We start from the raw sequence: 8407 nt of genomic DNA, 5'->3' as shown, positions 1-8407 counted from the left end.
CCCGAACCATGGCCTCTATGTTGTTCAAAATTATTTGATTGAGATTGCAGTGGTACCGGTAAACCAGAGAGCTCCACAGCGAGTGCCATCTGAAAGGATGACCACCCATCAAGAATGCACCTAGTATGGAGCTGATCCCAGGCCGGAAGAAGCAACGTACCTACATTACCGTGACTACAACCGCCGAGTCCTTCGGGACCCGTGGGTTCAACATGCTCAGCCGTAGGAGCCGACACAGGAGACATGGCTGGAGTGCCAAGATCACCAGCGGACAAACCGACCTTCTTGTACGGGTAGGTATTACACTGATCCATATGGAGCCTCAAGGTCTAGGCCCCAGCGCCAATTCGATGCAGTATGGTACTCCGACGCCTTTTATGCTTTCACGAACGACTACTACCAAGAGGCTTGAAGCACCTTTAAAGCAATCATCTACATTGGAACCGGAGAAGCCCACATGCACTTCCCCTCTGAGAAGGTACGTCGCTATTTTACTAACCCTAACTATATAGTTGAAGACTCTAAGTAGGTCAGGACACGAAGAAGACAACGCAACCACAACCAGAGGAGGCAAATCATCAAGGACAGATGGGCAGACTACGAAGGAGAAGTGGTAAGGTCTGAAGACATACAGCTTGAACAAAATTGTCCTAAGGAGACCGTAGCACTGAGTCAGGTGTGGTGAGAGAAGATAGTTGTACACGAAGAAGAGGCGCCACCGGAAGCACCGATTATCACCATCATCACCATACACCATTCATTCGCCACACATGCACATCTTGAATTGACTTATTGACTTGTTTCTCTAGATCCATGGTTTGACTTTGCAATAAATGTTTTGTAAGTATGTATACTTTATCTCCCACCTATGAGCTCCAGATATCAAACGCTTTATTAGAGTAGGATGAGAGAGAAGGCAATGTCACTATGTCTTATACCACAAATACCACATATTTTGAGAGAAGGCATATACCATCACTGCCTTGGTAAGGATCCAGAAATACCACCAAAGAGAGATCTGAGAGAGTCATACAAGGAATCTCTGAGTTTTATTTGAAAATCTGCAAAAACTCCAGAGCTATAGCTGATCAAGAATAAGAGACATGGCGCTTTACTGGACCGTTCTATCTTTTAACTGCTCAAGACAGAAGTGACGGTTACAAGTCCCATGGTGAAAGGTAAAGTAAGTTTTAAGTATTGACAGTTTACTCTCACTCAGAGATGAGACCTTATTTAAAAGCATGTGTACCGTTAATTTTTAAAAGGCATTACAACAACTTCTGATCAATCACTGAGACTATCCTTGCTCAGGGACGAGCAAGAGGTAAGCTTGGGCGAGTTTGTTGACGGTCCTTAAGTATCAAATTTAATTATCAAATAAACAAAGAAAAGGATCCAAATGCAATCAGCTTGCAGACTTAGGGTTTTATCTGATAGAATTCCACGAGTTTTGGTGTTTGTCTATTTCTGCAGGGGGTTATCAGGAAATACGGAAGAAAGGCCCACACGTCGGGTTTACATAGAGATATTAACGTATCGCGCAATTATCCAACATCTAGAAGAGTCGAGAAGCCACGGGAACGAACGGGAGACCGGACGGGCCCGGGGGCACGGCGCCCGCCCTCCCGCCTTGGGCGCCCGCCCTGGTCTGAGGACCAATCAGAACCAACTTCGCGGATTATGCTCCTTTGACCTAAAGGATTAAGGAAAACCGTGCGATTAATGTCGGTTTGATCCGATGGCGCAAATTCATCTGAGGGGGCTATATAAGAAAGGCCTCTCCACCCTAGGGGGGAGGATACATCATTATCAGAGGAAGCCATCAAAGTTAGGGTTTAGGAATTTCTCTCCCACAGAGAATTAGAATTAGCTACTCCTAGTTCCATCAAGTTCTATAGGATTGATTAGATTGAATTAGAGATGTAGAGCCTAGCGCTCTGGATTCGGATCTTCATCAATAAAGATTGGTATTATTTCATATCTTTCTCTACTACTTTATTCTAATTGCATTATGTCTCTATTTATTATGTTCTTAGTTTGCTCTAGTCCTATATTTGATATAGTTATGATTGATAATGAGTTTATGTATAAGATTGCAAAGCGCTTAGCTCTTGACACGTGGGAGTTAAGTGGTAGATCACATGTGGGCGTGGCGCTTAGATGTTATTTACCTGCAAATGTATCCTATTGGCTAGGTCGTGTGGTAGTTCGCGATGGTGACAGCTTCGTTGATTCATATATAGTCCACCCTACGTTGATAGGACAGACAGAATTTGTATTGCGGAGTAAGTCTTGCGATGTTCTGATTTACTTTAGCAATGTTCCTTATACATGAATGAAAAGTCTTTTATGCTATATATGATCTTGTAGATAACTAGAGTAGATTGTGACTTAGTAGATAGTAGATAACTCAGAATCCATTCTCTAGCTAATCTGACGTCACCTTACATATATGAGGAGTAGTCTATTTTCTAATCGCTGTGTTATTTACCCATGAGCTTATATTTCATTATCATTATTATTATGGCTTACCCCTTGCTAAAGCAAGTGACTGTGTGACAAGTTTCTCATTAGTAATCATGTTCTTGCAAGTTTATCTCTAGTCTATGCCTTGATAGATTTTATTTACCTCCACCATTCTCTTAAGCAAAATTATAAATAATGATACCCAAAATACTTTTCCTGGTGAAATGCTATAATGAGGTATTTTATCTGTGCGCTTGCAGATAGAATAGATTATTTTCTAGAGAGCCTTTACATTCACGAATACTTTTGGACACTCTGGCACCATGCTAGGGATGACAACCTAGTATCCAAGTGGTGTTAGTAAGTGTCAACAGCGTCGAGGAGTGGGCGGAGACGGGACTGAAGGGTCTTGACGACACCATAATTCCAGTGCTCCGGGAGCTCCGAGATCAACCGCCCGGTATAGGTGGGAAAAGGTCATCGTCGTTGCGGAGGTAGAACCATTGGGAGTCCCATTGGGCGTGGTTGGACGTCAGCCCGATCAGGATGTATTCTCGAGGCTCCTCCGCTTGGCCCATCTTCTGCACCAGGTAAAGGCAGCCGTCCCACACCGGCTTCCTCACCCCTATGGCCCCACCAGGAGCGCGGAAGAGCTTGCCCCTGTAGAGGTGGAGCCATAGCTCCCAGTGCGGCATCACCCCTAGGTAACCCTCACATACCGCAGCAAAGACCACCGCGGCAGTGATGGCGTTTGGGGATAAATGCTGAAGCTCCATGCCATAGTTGTGGCAGAGCGCCCTCATGAAGTGACTCGGAGGGGATCCGAGGCCGTCGTGATGGAACTTGGCAAAGGACATGACATACCCCTTTGGTGGATTGGGCTCCCGGTGGTCCGCCAACGGCGCGATCCACTCAGGCCGCAACGAGGAAGTACGGGAGCGTAGGACCCCCTCCTTCTCTAGGTCCCATAATCGGCGCTCTGTCATGGACGACGGGCGCTAGTCGTCGAGGGCGACGAGTCTCATAGGCATCCTGGCAGAAGAAGAAAAGGTGGTTCTATGGGTTTTGTTCGCTCGAGGGTGCACTGCGCTTCAAGAAGGCAAGAAAAGACAGCAATGGGGAGCAAAGGCGAGAGCAATGGCGGAATGCGGAAGGGAAGGCCAGGTGAACCAGTGATCTTTATAGACGACCCACCCCAACGGGTAGATCCCACAAACGCGGTAACGTCCCTATTGAATGTGCCGCCTAACGGTCTTCTTTCTCAGCCTGACAGGACGTTACAGATTCCGCAAGCGGCACATTGCCACAATGAGTCTTTCCTAAAAAGGCGCATCCAACGGGTAAGAAAACGAATCGGCACAACTCTTCCTTCCACGGCAAGGTAAGGCGGGCGTGTGCTGCCATAAGAATCTCGAGGGAGCGCAGACTGGCCTGCCAGATGGGTTCGACGGTCGCCCTCAAGTACCAGAGTCAGGGACACCCAATGAGGGGTCGAAAATGAGGCCTGCCTCGAGAACTCGCTGGGAGATCCAAGCCAGGGGCAAGAAGGTCGAGAGGAATCCCCATGGAGGGAGGCATCGAGCCGCTGGACTTTATCGAACAAGACCAGTATCCTAGGCAACACTAGCCCCGCTTACATGAGGACGCCTCCGGGCTGCAGCCAACCCCCTCGAATGGGGCAAGGGTTCTCGCTTGGATCACCCGATAGGAACACACCTTGGGCGATAACGCTCGCTCCATCGGCAGTGAGTAACGATCCCAGCATCAAAAAGGTAAGGACGACCGATAAGGGTCGGAAGCTCCCTTCCAGAACAAAATGCCTTTTTGAGAAAGGGTAAACCAGGAGCGGTCCCATAAAATAAAGCAGTATAGCCCTCGAAGGAGTCAAAGACTCCTCCAAAGGCTCGGGGGCTACCCCCGCGGGGGTCGCTCACGCGACCCCCACGGAAACTCGACCATCAGAAGAGCCTCTACTCGAGCACAAGCACTCAAGCAGAGGCTCGGGGGCCACTGTCAAGGATACCAATAAGGGGTATCACAACCAACATCCATAACGGGGGGATTCGTAAATAAATCGAGACTCTAACTTGACGCTCTGACTTACATACGTAATCGCCTGGTTTCGATGTCGACCATGGCCTCGAACACGGAAACAAGGTCCTACGAATCGATAGGGGTTCAACTAACTGCGACCGTCGAATACGGTAGTGGCTCGAGTGAATCCTACCGCTTATAGCGGGTACGAAAGCTAGGGCATTTAATTCATCTGCAATGCTCCCACCTAACCCGACAGTAATGGGAAGCATGATAGGGAACAAGCACCCGTCAAATCCAAACTTTTCTAGCTTTATCCCCCAGGATGGACAAACGTACAACTCAACACAGAGTAGCAGACGTGATCTCCCATCACGGCACCCCTCGAGACGCATGAAGTCAGCGCTCCACATAGCGAGGCAGCTCGTACGACCCGACCCTCGAGCAGACGTTGACGGTCCTTAAGTATCAAATTTAATCATCAAATAAACAAAGAAAAGGATCCAAATGCAACCGATACCCAGACTTAGGGTTTTATTTAACAGAATTCCATGAGTTTTGGTGTTCGCCTATTTCTGTAGGGGGTTATCAGGAAATACAAAGGAAAGGCCCACATGTCAGGTTTACATAGAGATATTAATGTGCCGCACAATTATCCTACATCTAGAAGAGTCTAGAAGCCATGGGAACGAACGGGAGACCGGACGGGCTCTGGAGCAGGGCGCCCGCCCTCCCTCCTTGTGCGCCCGCCCTGGCCTCGGGGCCAATCAGCTCCAATCTCACGGATCATGCTCCACCAACCTAAAGGATCAAGAAAAACCATGCGATTATTGTCGGTTGGATCCAACTACCCATATTCACTTGAAAGGACTATATAAGCAGACACCCTGGCCCCTGGAGGAGAGGACCTCTGAACCCTAATTCATTATTCATCTTGGGAGAAGAAGCCTCTGATCAACCCCTAGAGCCACCACATCAAATAGATCTCTTGTTTAGCATAGCTACATAGGATTAGAACTAGAAGGAGTCAATCTTCGATTAGTACAGTGGGTAAATGATAAGTATTGTGTATATAGAGGATTAGTACATAGAGGATTCTTGGTAATTCCTCTACTGTTCTTCAATTGTTCATCTTTGTTCTTCAATATTATGAATATGACTTTGTTCTACTTCAATATATTGATTATGACTTTGCTCTACTTGTTTATTTTTGCAATTATATTGTTCTTATTTTATCATAGTTATATGCTTGGCTTAGTTAGATTGGAATTATATACATGTTTAGGATCGTATAGCGTTTATCCATGTGTACAGTGGGTAAATGATAAGTATTGTGTAGGCGTGGTGCGTATACCGTATTTATCTACGATTGTACCCTGTATGCCATATCGCGGGGTAGTTCGTGGTAGTGACAGCTCCATTGATTCTTATATAGTCCCCCTCTCGTGTATAGGGCTGGCAGAGCAACATTATTACAGGGGAGTGATTGCTATGTTTCTCATTTACCTTGATAATATCACTATGCATGGGCATAATCCTGTCTCACAATGATTGCCAAGTATAATTGCACTATGATATGCTAGACTGTATAGTTGAGAATAACTTAGGAAATATTCTTGTAGTTCGTTCTAATACCATGCTAATCACTTTCTAGAGTATCTAATTGAGGTGCTTATCATATTTATATGTGGCTAGTTATGCTGATCAGATTAATTATCTTTGTCACTATTCATTACTTGATATATCTTTTATGTGACACTTACCCCTGTATGAAAGAGTTAGATAAATATTCTCAATTATACATGCAATGATAGATACTCAATTCTATATTCCATTCCATAATCAACATTGATGTTTAGCAATCCCTTCCCAGTGGTAATAAATAACGATACCTGGAATACTTCTTGGTTAAAATGCTACATCGGTATTAATCTGTGCGCTTGCAGATGTCATTTATTATTTATTCAGACGAGCAATTGCATATTTCAATACCGTGTCTCTCATGTCATGCTGGGGATGACAACTTGGCTTAAGTGGCATGAGGGATAGGTTTGACATTTTTGGCGCCGTTATCAGAATTATAAAATTAAGTCTACTTTTGGTAGTGACGTTACTCCTTCCTAGGAAAGGATCACGCGATGGAAGTCAGCGCTTCAACCACCCCTGTGACTGCTGCCACGATGTACAAGCGTGCTCGCGCCTAAGCCAATCAAAGACGATGTACAGGAGCTGAATTCAGGAGTGCACGCACTATCATCACTAAAGTACCCTGTAACAAGACGGCTTGAGGCCACGCCGGTACGGAGGCCTCGAGTAGGTCAGCGCGCCATACCCCTATCGTGGCTTATTCTAACGCCTACTCTCTATAACCTAGGTCTCTCCTTGGAACTATAAAAGGGGACACTGAGGACAATATACGCTTCAGACACAACACATAACTTGTAGAACACAGTTCACATACCACCATCAGCTAGGACTTAGAATCCTTGGCCACATCTGCCTGTATTCACCCCTGTACAAGCACTTAGGTGCAAGATAATACAAAATCCCCTCCCCCGCTGGACGTAGGCCTTCTCTTGCCCGAACCAGGATAAATCTCTATGTCATTCTTGCATCACCATCCAGAAGAGGGAGCACGCACACAAATTCACTTGTTGGTGTTACCCCCCGGGGTCAAAACACCGACAATAGGTAACACGCAGGGCCCCTACCTGGCATGCCAACTGTCGGTGTTTTACCCCTGGGGGGTAACCCGGATGGTGATGCAAGAATGATACAAGAGTTTATCATGGTTCAGGAAAAGAAGGCCCTATGTCCAGTGGGGGGAGAATGTGTATTATCTTGCACCTAATTGCTTGTACAGGGGCGAATACAAGTGGATCCAACTGAAGGTTCTAAGTCCTAGCTCATTGTGGGAGTGTATGTGTGTTGTTCTACGTGTGTCTTGTTCTTCTATTGTCCCCAGCGTCCCTTTTATAGTTCCAAGGAGATGCCCAGGTTACAAGGTATAAGCATGTGAGTAGGCCTCGATAGTGGTATGGCGCTGACCTACTCGAGGCCTCTGTACCGGCGTGGTCTCGAGATGTCTTGTTACAACGTACTTTGGTGATGATGGCGCATGCATTTCCTGAGCTTATCTCCTATACATCATCTGGTATTGGCTTGGGCATGGGCACGCTTCTACGTCGTGAAAGTCGTCATGTCCGGAGTGGTTGGAGCGCTGACTTCTATCGCTCAATCCTTCCCTAGGAAGGGGCGTGTATACTCGAGGGTCTGGCGGTACAGGCAGTTCCATCATACAGGAGCACTGACCTTATCGTCTCGAGGAGTGCCTTGCTGGGTGTTGATATTTGGTAACGCCATCAGGAAATGATCCGCAAGCGCACGGATATCACTGAGCACCTCACCCGAGAGGTTATCTAGAGTATCGTATTTATATTTTTACCACTGCGAGAAAGCGTGCATCTGACTAACTAAATCTATTGCTACTACCCTTTAGGCTACAAAGAATGTTTCTCGATGTGAGTGATGTATAGAGAATAGTGCAACCGTAGTCTCATTCTAACCTTGGTAAGGATGATCTACTGTTCTATTGGGGAAGCTTACGGAATCTAGACACCACAGAGGATGTTCGACCCGCACCTATAAACCCTATCCATCCTGCTAACGAGATGTGGGCTGCAAAGGTAACTCAGAAATGTCACATTCCTCGCTACTACCACGGTCCACCTAGTCATGGGATATCTATGAGTACCCAAGCCCAAACACCATGTTTACGCTACCAATGATTACCCTAAACTCAACCGGAAGAGATTAAAGTAAACTCATAAACCAAAGAACAATAAAACAAGAACTTACTAGAATTTAGAAGTCGAATTACTTAAGAATCCTAGGAGCAAGCCTCGGG

Source organism: Sorghum bicolor, chromosome 8 (genome assembly GCF_000003195.3).
Source record: "Sorghum bicolor cultivar BTx623 chromosome 8, Sorghum_bicolor_NCBIv3, whole genome shotgun sequence".
NCBI classification, from domain to species: domain Eukaryota; kingdom Viridiplantae; phylum Streptophyta; class Magnoliopsida; order Poales; family Poaceae; genus Sorghum; species Sorghum bicolor.
This window is presented reverse-complemented; position numbering follows the sequence as displayed.